Consider the following 15467-nt stretch of genomic DNA (forward strand, 5'->3'; position numbering starts at 1 on the left):
ATATATTCAAAAAATATAATGATCACCACCTATATGCTTGGCACTATTTCAATCACCATGGGCAACCTGGTGAACAAGACCCATGATTCCATGTCTTTGGGAGGTCTTCTCTTGACCTTAGAAGCCACTTGCCACCAAGAATTTCATTAAAAACCTGTTTCATTCTAATCATGCATCTCTAGACTATAACCTGAATCTGTCATACACAGTCCTTCTAAAAAGTGACGTTGACCTGCTAGTTGCCTCTCAGAAGGCACTGTCAAGTTCTTATGTTGATTACCTTCAATTAAAGACTGAGACAAAACCCTGCTTCCAGGGCTCTGGGCTTTCTCAATTGTCCTTACAACCGATTCTACTACATTGTTTTGCTCTGTTTCTATCCTTTCTTTTTCATTCCTTTCCTTTTCTTTTTCCCTTCAATCACTTTGTAATCCATTAGAAAGATTACTGGGGAAATATATTTTCACCTATCAGAATGGTTTAGGAAGTCAAGACAGATCAAAGATGGGCTCACTAATGGAAGAATTTGGAAGGTCATAAATGGGCTCTGAGAAAAATTAGAAAGTAGATAGGTTCTTTGCATCTCTGTTCTTTGCTCTGTACCCCTCCCTATAGGTTTACATTTCACTTGTGAACTTTTAGATTTCACTAAGATGGGCTGTGTGTCTATCTACCCCACTGTTGTCTGACAATGTGACTTGCTTGGACGCATGGGATGTTTGAAGGTGTGATATGAGCAAAGGCTTGAAATATGCTTCTGAGGTGGGATTTGTCCTCTTAGGTTTCTGTTCACTGGCAAAAGATAAGCAACCAAGTCTCAGGGAGCCTCTGATCCAAGGAGACACATGTGTCAGCAGACCTAAACCTAATTTGCAGTTTGGAGTCAAGCCCAGTAGAATTCACCCCAGATCTGCCAGAACCTAGCCAACCTGCAGACCCCTGAGCATGACAATAAATGTTCTTCTTTGAATGCAGCAGAATTGGGGGTCATTTGTTATGCACCATTATCATGGGAATGGATGGTTGAGTATTTCATCAGGCATTCTTTATCCCTCCCAGCTGTTGCTGGGAATGTGAATGTAAAAAGAAGGGTAAAGCTGTAATATTCTGCATAGAGATGGGCTTCAAAACAAACTTGGGCCCCTGGGGTTTTCGTTTCTGTATTTTTTTTTTCAGCAAAATGATGGAAATGCTGCAGCTTGATACGGGAAGAGTACAGAATAAATCCCTTCAAAATCAGGATGACACTTGAGGCAGTTTAATTCAACTCCCCAGTTTTGTACACCTTTTTAAAAGATACTATGCAGAAATATTTTACTTGTTTATTTGCTTGTTTCTTTTGTTTTAAGTGTGGGGATTTTTGCCATGCAAAGGAACCTGCAAGACAATTCAAAATCCTGTGAATCGGCTTATGATCCATCCAGTTCAGTGCTTTGTTCTGTTTTTCTTTTTTGAAACAATAAGAAGGTCTGTGTTTTGTGAGAGCACAGAATTGCCTTTGGGAATATCAGCCTCTGGGAGTTGGCAAAGTTAGCCTCTATTGACCAGAGGTCAGTGCACTAAGTTAAGCACTTCCCAGACATTCAGTAGTGTAACCCTTACTATTCATCAGCCTTCTTCACCCACTTTTTCTTAGAAGCATGCCCTGATTTTGTTTAGTCATTATTCCTTAGGAAGGTGGTCCCTTCCTCTGTCCAGGAAATGAACTTGATTGGTCTAAACCAATTAAAGAAATTCCATTCTCCTTTGCTTTTGACTGGTGTAGAAGGTACATATGGGATCCAAATCTGACCAATGTGTATGGGGGTGTCTCTCTGTCTCTCTGTTGCTCTCTGTCTCTCCACCCCCTTCTTCCTCTCTCCTTGTGTGAAGAGCACAGTTGAGTAGAAAAATGCAAATAGCCTTATTCCTTCCTAACATCCCTAACTCTTTGAAGGATCTCTAGACTTCCTGATAAATAAAATAATAGATATCTTTATCAGTTATATCTCAGGGTTGCTCTCAGCTGATCTGGTGGATGAAATTATTACTCCTTATTTTACTGATTATAAAGCCGTGGCTTGGAGAAGTGAATTAATATCAAGGTTATACAAGGTGGAACTGAAATCGAAACCTAGAAAGTATGAATTTATGACCTTCACTCTTAACCATCATGGTTGTCCCTTATAAGAGCTGGATAATTTCTCCCTGATTTTACTATAATAAAATATAAATATTTCTAATTCCCCTAGAAATTAGATTGTGGTATATATCCCACAACTGTCTTATCAGTTCATAACTTACTCCAGATCTGCCACCCTGGGAAGGACAGGTGTTTTGATCTGAATTGATGTACTTTCCAATAGCTAGTTCTATCTGTAACTAGCTACGTGACCTTGGGGAAGTCTTTTACCGCTTCTGGAATACAGTATGCTGATATAGGTAAATGAGGAAATAATGATGATGAGGAAGAAAGCTTATTATGAACTTGGCACTGTTTTAAGAATTTTTACTCTTACTTCATTAGTCCTCACAATAATGCTATGAACTTGGTTACTGTCATGGATCTTTATTTTATACCTGAAACTGAGTAAAAGAAGTGTTACATGGTTGCACCAAATTTTTCAAGCTAGTAAGTGAAAGAACCAGAAGTAAAAGCCAGGCAGTTCGACCCTCTAGTCTGCAAATTTAATCACCATACTAAGTTAGTTTGAAGAGTGATTATAAAGATCAAATAAAATCATGTATGTAAGTCACTGTCACATAGTTAATGTTAATCAATAGTAATTAACACTTATAATTATTCTAAAATTATACTCTGTTGCCTATATGTGCCCCAAAATAATGCTTTCAGTGTTCAAAGATAGCACCCTATTTCTGTGATCTGTGATTTAGTCAACTTCTTTTTTGCCTCCATTGATTCTGTAAACTTAATCATATCCATTTTCTTCTCTAACCTTCTAGAATTGAAAGGCTTTTCTCCATGATGAATAAATGATTTTGATTGCATCTAAGCACCAGGTTCTTTTATATTTTTTTTAAATAAAGGAGATATATAAAGAAAAACTACCCAGAACCAGATACATCTGGGTTACAATAAATTATCTTTGGCACATAAAACCTTCCGTGTGTGCAGCTGCCCACTCTTTTGCTGCCTGGCTTGCTGGGATGGAGATGATCTTCACAGTGACCTTGGGAGCCACGTGTTGAAGAAGGCAGAGATTCTGCACCTACCCAGGATGATTCTGTAAACAAGAAACACGTTTGTAGACTCTTGGAGCCAAGAATTAAATGTCATCAACATCGTGATTATCATTTCATTTCACATTAATAAAAGAGATAAGTTTTACACTTCTTAGATGATAAACAAGAAAATGCATCCTGTGAAGTGGCCAAGTTCTGACTCAGTGAAGTTTGTTATCCAATGACACATGGAGACAGGCAGAGCCTCAAAAGAAGACAACTTAAAATTATCACTGGCACATGGAAGACAGCCATACCCTTCTTATTTGAACTCTTTCTTCACAGCACAATGTATTTCCTTAAATTCTGTCACACAAAAGAAATAAAGCTCTCAAATTGGTTTCCTTACAAAAATGGTGGGTTTTTTCTTCTTGAAGAATAAGAAAAATGACCTTAAATTCATTAGAGTTCTACTTTATCCTTCACTTAAAGCAAATGCTTTCATTGAAATCTGGATGATTGCCTCAAACACAATTTTGAAAAGAAAATTTGGAAGCTCATATGCAAAAATGTTTAAGGAGAGGTACTTACTGCAGAAGCTGGATTTTCAGAAAACACTGGTGTTGGGAAGGGAGGACTGCAGATACAGTGCCTCAGGGTTGATCAGGTAGGTCTACCTCATCCTACTTCCCTCCTTGCTGTCTCTGAACCCTCACACATAGAGATGGAGACACACAAGTATCAAAACAATCTTCATGAGTCAGTATATTTTCCAGATATGTATCTTCCCTGTTCTAAAAAAATAAGTGTCAGCACAGCTCTGTGTCTTGCGTCAAATTAAACCACCAAACTTTGGGTCTCCAGTCATATCTATAGTTATAGGCAACAGAATCTAAAGAATTTTTTTGTTTCATTTTCATGCCTTTGAACACTATGAATGGATTCACATTTAAAAAGAAGGAAAAAAAAACACCTTTTTGCCTTTTTTGCCTTCTCTCAGGTTAATTTGAAATTAAATTGTACATTTCTGTACCTTCCCTTCTGTTGCAAAGATTTCAATCACCATTAGTACTATGGTAACACCTATAAAATATGATAAATATCCACTAACATTTTTCCAAGAATGTTAATAAACATTGACATGACTTTGTTTCAGTTTAGAATTTCTCCTCAGATTAGCATTCTCTCATTTCACTGCTGTTATCCTACTTTAGGGAAAAAAAGAGCCAACTCTCTCTATCATTAGCTAAAATGATTCATTTAATTCTTTAAAATATACAGAAGAGGTAGAGAAAAGCCCCTCTGTAAAGGGCAGCAAAGAGGCTGTAACAGATTTCTAGTTGCCATCCAGGTTACAGTCTCCTAGTGTGCACTAGTATTAGGATTCCATCTTAATTTGGAGTAGTAGTGTTCTTTATCCACAGACATTTCCTCTTTCTTGTTGGCGTCAGCCAACCATGAGATGACATTGAAAACAGAAACAAGGAGAAAGACTAGAAGGGCAGAAAGATGAAAGTTATTGGGTGTCCCAGCCACAAACCACCTCAGATCCCATAGATTTTTACTAATTTATTTATTCATTTATTTGTCAATGCTGTGAATGAACCCAGTAGCATTCTACCACTGTTACATTCCTGTTTATTTATTTATTTTTGGAATAGGATTTCATTACCAGGCTGCTCTTCAACTTGAGATCCTCTGACCTCATCCTCTCAAATTCCTGAGATTATACACAGGTGTGTGCCACCCCACCTGGCTCATATACATTTCTTGTAAGAGAAAGAAACAAGTTTCTCCCTTGTTTTAATTCCTGAAATTTGGGGGTTTTTACCTGAAGCAACCACAACCAATCCTAACAGATTTAGATGCAAGCAGCAAATACCAAACACTTGTAACTGCTCATGCTCATTACCCCCACAGATTCTCTAATTGTCTCTGAATACTCTGTGCCAACAGGTTAAGAAAAAGTCTTTTGGTTGGTTGAGGTTTTTTCCACATATTTCCCAGGGTTCTGTTCTTGAAGAAATAACTAGTTCTCTGCTATTTTACCAAAAATGTAAATAACTTTTTCCTGGTCTCCCTGGATGAAACACTGGCTTCCTTGAGGAAGAATTTTACTCAACGTCTTTGTGAGGGTAAGTAGAGAGGCAGACTGCAGAGATGATGCAGTTTATTGAAAACAAGTCCCCATGCTACTGTAGCAGCTACATAATTAGAGCACATCTCACTATGTCAATCTGTGATGATTTACAGACTAACTACGAAGTTTTGCTTTTTCTCACTTGAATATCATCCTTTACATTCATGTTGATATTACAGTAAACAAGAGAATTAATGAAACAATATGCTTTGGACAATTTTATTCTTCATCTAACTAAATAGCATGACTCAAAAGAAAGCACTACATTCCAATTTCCCTCATATTTTAAAGACTGAAAAAACAAATAATCCCACATCACTGTCGAACCAGTTTCATGATGCCAAACTGACTTTTTTTAAAAATTTGTTTATTTTTTTTGTGGTGCTGAAGATTGAACCTCATGCCTCACACAGGTTAGGCAAGTGTTCTACCACTGACCCACAACACAGCCCCTGCCAAACTGATTCTTATAGATAAAAAAAAAAAATAATGTTGAGCTGGGATTTTGCAGACATAACAAAAGGTACTAGCTCTCACTTAAAGGCACTAAACTCCTGAGTCTACTGAAATGAATTCAATTTGTACATTTGTATTAAGTAAATAGAAATATTTTATAATAATATGTGCATTTCTCTACTATACATTACCCCCATTAGTGCATAGTAAATATCAGATGGACATGTACAAATATGTACAAAGAGCAAGAAAGAACAACTAAACTGAGCAACAGATGGCAGTGATTATGTTACAGATAGAAAAAAAAATAACCTGGAAAATGGTTTTCTTAAAATCGTGGTAAAATTTTTCAAATCATTAATATGAAGATTCACAAAATATCCCCACTTTCTTGCCTATATAGAAAGAACAAAGAAACTGCTTTAAACACAAGCAGTCATTTTTTTGTAGTCATGATTAACAAAAGAAAAATTAGATTGTAAATAAAAACAATGAAGAGAAAATCCTCCTTCTCTAACAAACTATACTGTTTTTTAAGCTGTGTTGCCACTGCATCTTCCAGAATGAAACTAGGTAAAATTCGCAACATTCTACAGTGTAATTCTAAATTTACCAGGTATAGTTTATGATGCTAGCTCCTGATGACTTTCAAAATTCATGTGTTAGGAAGAACATAATCTCTAATTGTACAGCAAGGATAGGTAAACATTTTTGACAAAAGTCAGACAGTAAGTATTTCAGGCTTTGTAAGTCATATGGTTTCTATCACAACTGCTCAATTCCACCATGGTAGACTGAAAACAGGCATAGCCTGTATATCAATGACAGGGTATATCTATATCTCAATAAAGCTTTATTTACAAAAAAAGTGGCAGTCTTGATTTGATCCATGTAATCTGCCAGTCCCTGATTAATAGGAAGAAATCTCCTCTAAATTTCTTGAAATTTATGCTGTCACCCTTAAAATAAGTAAGCATTTATTGCTTTATAATTGTGTCATTTATTTTTCTGTGATATGAAATAGGTGGCCTTAATTAATCCCACTGCTATATAAACAAGAAAGCATATTTGAAGCAGGATGTATTTTATACATGAAAACAAAGAACTGACTTGACTAGGTAAAGGTAAGTAAATATAATGTGGACTGTGTCAGCTTTTGCATCACTATGACCAAAATACCAATAAGAACAACTTAGAAAAGTTCATTTGGGGTTCAGGGTTTCAGAGATCTCAGTCCACCAATGACAAAATTCCATTGCTCTGGGCCCAGGGTGAGGCAGAACATCATGGCAGAAGGGTGTGTTGGAGGAGTGCTGCTTCATTCTTGGCAGCCACAGAAACAGAGAGAAGAGGAAAGGGGCAGAAGGAAGATGAATCCTTCCAAGGCCAGTGACCCACCTCATTTAGCCATGCCCACCTGCCTACAGTTACTACCCAGTCAGTCTATTCAAACTAGGAAGGACTGATTAGGTCACAGCTCTCATAATCGAATAATTTCAACTCTGAATATTTTTGCATTAACAGGAGTTTTAGGGGACACTTTATAACCAAACCCATAATAATGATGCTTCAACAAAAACAACCTGAGAACAGGAAATCCTTCATAAAGAAAAATCTAAAGGAAACTCCTTCCAAAATACATATACCCCCCCCCAAAAAAAATCTATGAGCTAATTTGTAACTGTGCAAATTAATCTTCTCCAGAAATACTTGAGAAACTCAGTTATTAAAATAACACTTCTTATTAGCATTATTTACATAAATGAAATTTAAAAACTACCAAACCAAATATATAGATAATTGCCTAGCTCTCATTAAAATATGACTACAGGGCTAAGACCTGTTTTGTGAGGTTTCTTTTTCCCCATACTTTTCCAAAGATAGCAAAGTCACCCCAAATATATTGAGTTCCTACTGTGTAACAGGAAATCTACTGAAGTCTATAACTGAATTTCTCTCTTTCATGACCTAGGAATCTAGTAAATAGGAAACTACTGATATCATTTAGCACCTTGCTGCTCATTGTGTGATACACAGACCATCATCAGCATCACTTATGAGCTTATGGGTAAGAAAATAGTGGGCTCCATACCTAACCTATAGTAACAGAGAGTACATTTTAGCCAGAAGCCAGGGCATTGGTACATATCTTGGAGTGAAGAAGAACCTGGGCAATCTATTACTGACACAGTCAGGTATGTGACTCTATTGTCCTGCAATCCTGCTTTCAACTTATTTGGGATCTAATTACTTATCAAAGATCTTGACATTGAGAATAATACAAATGGGTTGTTGACATAATATAATCATAGAACCTTCTAGACATGTATGCAAAGAAGCCTTGTTCCTTAAGATGATTATTCTTTACAGAATAAGGTGAGGTCACTTTTGTGCATGGAAAAATATGCTGAGTTTTGAGGGACTGTTGAAGTTTGGTTAAATACCATCCATGTTGGTATGATATTCCATGAGTCACTTATTCATCACTTAGTTACTTACATGGTTTTATGTGTTATAATTTAAAAAATGAACCACATAAGAAAGCTAATACTTTTTTTTGAGAGAAAGAGAGAGAATTTTAATATTTATTTTTTAGTTTTCAGCGGACACAACATCTTTGTTTGTATGTGGTGCTGAGGATCAAACCTGGGTCGCACGCATGCCAGGCGAGCACGCTACCACTTGAGCCACATCCCCAGCCCCAGAAAGCTAATATATTGCTCAATTTTTATTCTCATGTTAGGGAACAGACAGGTGAAGATGGTAGAAACACAGAATAATTCTATAAAATGAACCCACTGTGCTGACTCCAATGCTTTCATTTCCAAGAAGCAATTTACCTGCAGCCTTGACTGGACTAAATGACAGGATATGTCACATTCCTCAGCAAAATTACCTGTTCACTGAAGAAGAAAAGCAGGACCAAGTTCATGTCCATGGGAGGAACCCAGGAGACTCTTGTGATCAGACCCTGAAATTCTAGGAGATAAGGATAGTTCTTCCTAACTATAAAATCTGTAAAAGTTTATGGTTAAGAGTCCCATTGGAACCTGTCAGCATGGGCCAAGGTGACCTAGTATTGTCATGACAGTGAGGATGAAAGTCAGATGTCATCTTACTGTCAGTCAAAAGTCAAAAGGTGGATCTGGGCAGGACTCTGGAAACTTCTCTGCGATGCCCAATAAAACAGACATTAATATTTATATTTACATTTATATTTTGTAGATAAACACAATACCTCTGTTTTATTTTTATATGGTGCTGGAGGATCAAACCCAGTGCCTCATGTGCGCTAGGCGAGCACTGAGCGATAACCCCTACCCCGTCTCTTTCCTCTGTGAATGGACCCACTCTCTCCCTTGAGAGTGTCTCCCTTCCCTTTTTCTATCCCTTCAATAAACTCATTCCTGTTATTCTGAAAAGACATGTCTGAAATCTTTCTGACTTGATCGAAAGAATTGGGATTTGAGGGTCTTCACACTGCCTCAGTTTCTCAGAAGGCCCCAGCTCTGCTACACTCAGAAATGCCTTCCCTCTTTGTCACTAAACAGTGAGAAAATTGATTTTCATCCTCATCATACAATGACAGGTGCTACTCAGAAAAAGGGCCATGCATGACTATAAGTTGCTAATACTTGATATTTGAGCTTTAAACTGTTGCAATGAATAATTCATAAAATTACTTGTCCCTTTGTATATATGTAATTTCTGATTTCTAATTTAATAAAAACTTTCATTAAATTTTTAATGAGACCAATGAAAATTCTCCATATTTAGAAATGTGTTGTTTTTAAGTAATAAAGTTCATTCTAATTTTGTACTCTATTTCAGGGGAAGGAGACAGAAGGAGGTTTGGTCACTGCTTTCTTGTTGACTGGCCTTTTCTGTAAAGTTGCTTAACAGGTTTGGGTTCTCAAGAATGTGTGATAAAATCTGTAGATAAAGGTTAGACAAAGAACTACAGTACTCAGGAAAAAAAAAACATACTTCACATCTAGAAAATAGTAGCTTGGTGATGGTGATGAGGACAATATGTGTGCAAATGTGCTTGTGTGTCTCTGTGTGTGTTTGTTCCCATAGTGTCTTCATGGTTAAAAGCTCCAATCAAACTGTTAATTTTCAGCAATATTTGTCTTCACTTTTTAAATACTGAACCAGTAATTAATTTCATAGACATCATGTTTTTAACATTTAGATTTTACTGTCATCAAATTATAAAAACACTTAGTTTTAAAGGATCAAATAACTACAAAGCTTTGCTCATCCAATTTTCTTCAGACATAAATACTTTCAACTATTTACATTGATTCTTATAGCATTTAGCCCCCATGTCATTAAATACTGTGTTTATATTTTAATTAGTGATTCACTCCATTCATTGTGTTGATGTCTCAGCACTAAAGATAAGTAAATTGCTTTTATCAATGTCCACTCCAGTTTTTCCCCTTGCCCACCGTATCCTACCAGGAATATGGACTTAACTCTGGTGAACTCAATAGTTCATGTTTATATTGCTACTATATATATTAGTGGTTGAGTGCAAGCTAAGCAACTCTGCTATATTTAGTTTTAATCTTCTCTGCAATGTTTTTTTTGTTGTTGTTCTGAGTACCTTGTTTTATCATTTCATCAGCTAGTTTTTATACTTACCACTAATTCAAGACAGATAATAGTCTCAGTTGTTGAAAATTCCTGTGATATGTACAGACTTGTTGAGTGTTTTCTGAACCATTTCTTCTTCAAGGGGTATTTTTTTGGAGACTTCTGCCCTTCTCCAATCTGGTTCCACACTCTGGCCTGTAGGAGTTTCCCCTTCACCATCAGAACTCCATCAGACTTTTCCATGTTGCTGTGTTGAAAAGCTTAATTCTTGTCTTAACTGTTTTGTTTAACTCTCTTGTTTTCAAGGATTTTATCTCTATGTGGCTTCATGAGAAGGTAAGCAGGAAAGTAAATTGTTTGAAAGCTGACACGTGAAAATGCCTTTATTCTACCCTTCTTGATTAATTAGTAAGTTGGCTAAACTGAAATTTTCTAGTTTAGAAACTAGATTTTCTCGCAACTTGGAGGGCTTACTCTCTTCCATTATGTTTTAGCAATATTGCTCTTAAGAAATATGATTGTCTTTCTTCATCCTCCATATGAAAACTATTCGTTTCATTTTGTTCTATTTCAGGAAATTTGTGGAACCTCCTCTTTGCCCTCCAGTGTTCTGAGTTTATGTGACTTTTGGACTTTCTGTTATATTCAATTACCATGTAGGGCACTCAGTGAGGTCTTTTAATTTAGAAAAGTATGTCTCATAATTCTGGGCAATGTTCTAGAATTATTTCTCTGATTACTTCTTCATATGCTCTCCTTCTGGAAGACTTCATATTTGGGTTATCAAGTCCTCTAATTTTCTTATCTTTACTGTCTTCCATGTCTGTATCTTTTTACTCTAATTTCTGTGGAATTTTCTAACTTAACACTTCTGTCTCAGCTTTCATCTCTGCCATCATTTTTTTTTCTTTTGAAGACATTTTTTTCACTTGCTGAACAGTCATTTTCATAGCATCCTGGTTTCACTGAAAATTCCATAATGTTAATCTACTTTGTTTATTTTTAAAGTCTTCTAATAGCTGGTCTGTTTTTCCATCTGGTTACTATTTCCTGGTTGCTTTGTCTCCATTTTTCACACTGGACACTTCCCATAAATATCTGATGATCTTTGGCTGCCAGTTTATCTTAACCTGTGGAGTAAGAGAGAGAGAGAAAAAAAAAAGAAAGAAAGAAAACAATGATTGAAAACTGTAGGTGCAGGAGCAGGGCTTCCAAATTGTGGTTCATACCTTATGGTAATCAGAGTGGGCTATTTAGTGGGTTACTTCAGTATTAATATATTTTAGATTTTTCTTTTATCTTGGTCATATACCTCAGCAAAAACTCCCCTGAGTTAGCATATTGGTGCATTTTAAATTGTGACCTCAGGCTATCATGATTTATAGAGCACTTTTTACATGTTTATTTTATGCACACTACCTCATTGTATATTTACAAATACCCTATGAGACAAGTAACATTATTATCTCCAATTTAAAGTTTAAAAAGTGAAGTTGAGGGGAGTGAACTTCACCTTATTGATATCATGCAATTAGAAATGTGGGAAATGTGGGAACCAGAATTTGAACCCCAAACTCATCATTCTCTAACATCGATTGTTAAAATGACTATAATTTTAAATGTTAGAAATATTCCACTGAATATTTTAATTAACAAGTTGTTAAGATAGATAGTCAGAAATGGTAGAAAAATAAAAGTCAATGCAGAAATCATAAATTTAAGTTTGCACAAGATTTTTTTAAGAGTAAAGTATAAGTTTTATTTTTAATTAATTAATATGTTTTATTCCAATTTGTTAATATATGACAGTAGAATGCATTATAATTCATATTACACATATAGAGCACATTTTTTCATATCTCTGGTTGTATACAAAGTATATTCACACCATTTATGTCTTCATACATGTACTTAGGGTAATGATGTCTAATTCATTCCACCATCTTTTCTACCCCCACCCTCCTCCCTTCCCCTCCCACCCCATTGCCATATCTAGAGTTCATCTAATCCTCTCATGCTCCCCCTCCCAACCTCACTATCAGCCTCCTTATATCAGAGAAAACATTTGGCATTTGTTTCCTGAGATTAGCTAACTTCACTTAGCATTATATTCTCCAATTCCATCCATTTACCTCCAAATGCCATGATTTTATTCTCTTTTATTGCTGAATAATATTCCATTGTGTATATGTTCCACGGTTTCTTTACCCATTCAACTATTGATGGGCATCTAGTTTGTTTCCAAAATTTAGCTATTGTGAATTGTGCTGCTATAAACATTGATGTGTCTGTGACCCTGTAGTGTGCTGTTTAAGTCCTTTGGGTATAGACCAAGGAGTGAGATAGCTGGGTCAAATTGGTTCCATTCCAAGTTTTCTGAGGAATCTCCATACTGCTTTCCATATTGGCTGCACCAACTTGCAGTCCCACCAGCAATGTATGAGTGTGCCTTTTTCCCAACATCCTCGACAACACTTACTGTTTGTATTCTTAATAGCTGCTATTCTGACTGGAGTGAGATGAAATCTTAGAGTGGTTTTGATTTACATTTCTGTAATTGCTAGAGATGTTGAACATTTTTTTTATATATGAGTGTTGATTGATTGTATATCCTTTTCTGAGAAGTGTCTGTTCAGTTCCTTGTCCCATTTATTGATTGGGTTATTTGGTTTTTTGGTGTTAAGGCTTTTAAATGCTTTATGTATCCTAGAGATTAATGCTCTGTCTGATGTGTGAGGGCTAAAGATTTTTTCCCACTCTGTAGGCTCTCTATTCACCTCACTGATTGTTTCTTTTGCTGAGAAGAAGCTTTTTAGTTTGAATCCATCTCATTTATTGATTCTTAACTTTAATTCTTACACTATAGGAGTCTCACTAAGGAAGCTGGGGCCTATTCTGACATTATGGAGATTTGGGCCTACTTTTTCTTCAATTAGGCACAAGGTCTCTGGTTTAATTCCTAGGTCCTTGATCCACTTCGGGTTGAGTTTTGTGCATGGTGAGAAATAGAGGTTTAATTTCATTTTCTTACATGTGGATTTCCAGTTTTCCCAACACCATTTGTTGAAAAGGCTATCTTTTCTCCAATGTATGTTTTTCATGCCTTTGTCTAATATGACATAACTGTAATTATGTAGGTTTGTCTCTGTGTCCTCTATTTTGTACCATTGGTCTACAGGTCTATTTTGGTGCCAATAGCATGCTGTTTGGTTACTATTGCTCTGTAGTATAATTTAAGGTCTTGAATAATGATGCCCCAGCATCAATCTTCTTGCTAAGAATTGCTTTGACTATTCTGGGTCTCTTATTTTTCCAGATGAATTTCATGACTGTTTTTTTCTATTTCTATGAGGAATAACATTGGGATTTTGATTGGGATTGCATTGAATATGTATAGAGCTTTTGGCAGTATGGTCATCTTGACAATATTAATTCTGCCTATCCAAGAACAAGGTAGATCTTTTCATCTTCTAAGATTTCTTTCTTTAGCATTCTGTAGTTTTCATTATAGAGTTCTTTCACTAAGTTGATTCCCAAGGTATTTTTTTTTAGGCTATTATAAATGGAGTGGTTTTTTCCTATTTTCTCTTTCTGAGGATTTGTCCCTGATGTACAGGAATGCCTTTGATTTATGGCCACTTTGCTCAATTCATTTATTAGTTCTAGAAGATTTCTGGTGGAATTTTTGGGTCTTCTAGGTATAGAATCATATCATTGGCAAATAGTGATAATTTGAGTTCTTCTTTTCCTATCTGTATTCCTTTAATTTCTTTCATCTGTCTAATTGCTCTGGCTAGAGTTTCAAGAACTATGTTAACTAGAAGTGGTGAAAGAGGGCAGCCCTGTCTTGTCCCAGTTTTTAGAGGGAATGCTTTCAATTTTTCTCCATTTAGAATGATGTTGGCCTGGGGCTTAGCATAGATAGCTTTTATAATGTTGAGATATGTTCCTGATATCCCTAAATATAGTGCAGTACGATCAACAGGGTTCATTCCAAATATGTAAGGTTGGTTCAACATACAGAAATCAATAAATGTAATGCATCACATCAATAGACTCAAAGATAAAAATCATATGATCATCTCAATAGATGCAGAGAAAGCATTTGACAAAATAAAGCACCCCCTTCATGTTGCACAAGATTTTAATGTCCACATTGAGCATGGAGATTGGCACAGGCTTTTGGATTCCAAAGCACATCAGAAAGCTGAAGAGATGAAAAGTTGACAGAAGAAAAATTCTAACTTGAACTTTGTTTAATGAAATTCTGAAGTAACCACAGTTTTTTTCATGTAACTCCTACACATAAAATTCTTTGATGTTTTAAAGCCCAAGTATATCTAATAAAAACATTGCAGATTACAGGATAACATTTGAAATTATTTTCCCATTTCATGATTGGTTAGAGATCTATGGACTCCTGCATGCATTCTTGCTGTATTTTCTCAATTCAAACCTTCTCTAAGGAGTAAGCATTAGCTGATCATCTACCTATGCTGTATTCTGAAATATCTAAAACAATAAATGATGTCAATTTTTATTGCTTCTTCTTTTCTTTTTAATGGGGTTACATTCACTATTTTCTTAATTACAAAATTTTGTATTTTCTGTAGTTATTTTCCAATAGTATTCTTTAATTCTATTTTCTCCATACTTGGTATTTATGTAAACAAACAAATGGACAAACAAATAAAAATGATCCAGTGTTTCCTTCCACTTGACTAAAGTCATTCAATTTATGACTTTCATTGTTTCTTTTGAGAAATCCTAAAACAACAAAAAAAGCTCTTTGTTCTTAGTAAAGACTAAACAAATAGATGTTACTGTCATTGACATGATTTTCTCCTGGCAGCTCCATGTTTAAAGAAAAAAAATTCTACAGCAGCAAGAGCAAATAATTGTAAATAACTACCCCCTACAGACACATTTTGTATTGAGAACTTCAAGTATATGTGCTATTTAACTGTTTTTTTTAAATTGGAAGACATATTTCCAAATATGGTTATGTAAAGAATTTCTTCCTTCTAAAAATACAAGTGAGATGGAAGCTTTCAAGAAGTGTCATAGATTTATTCTGTAAATCAAATCCAATAGGTAAGATAAATAT

This window comes from Ictidomys tridecemlineatus, chromosome 5, assembly GCF_052094955.1.
Source record: "Ictidomys tridecemlineatus isolate mIctTri1 chromosome 5, mIctTri1.hap1, whole genome shotgun sequence".
NCBI lineage: Eukaryota > Metazoa > Chordata > Mammalia > Rodentia > Sciuridae > Ictidomys > Ictidomys tridecemlineatus.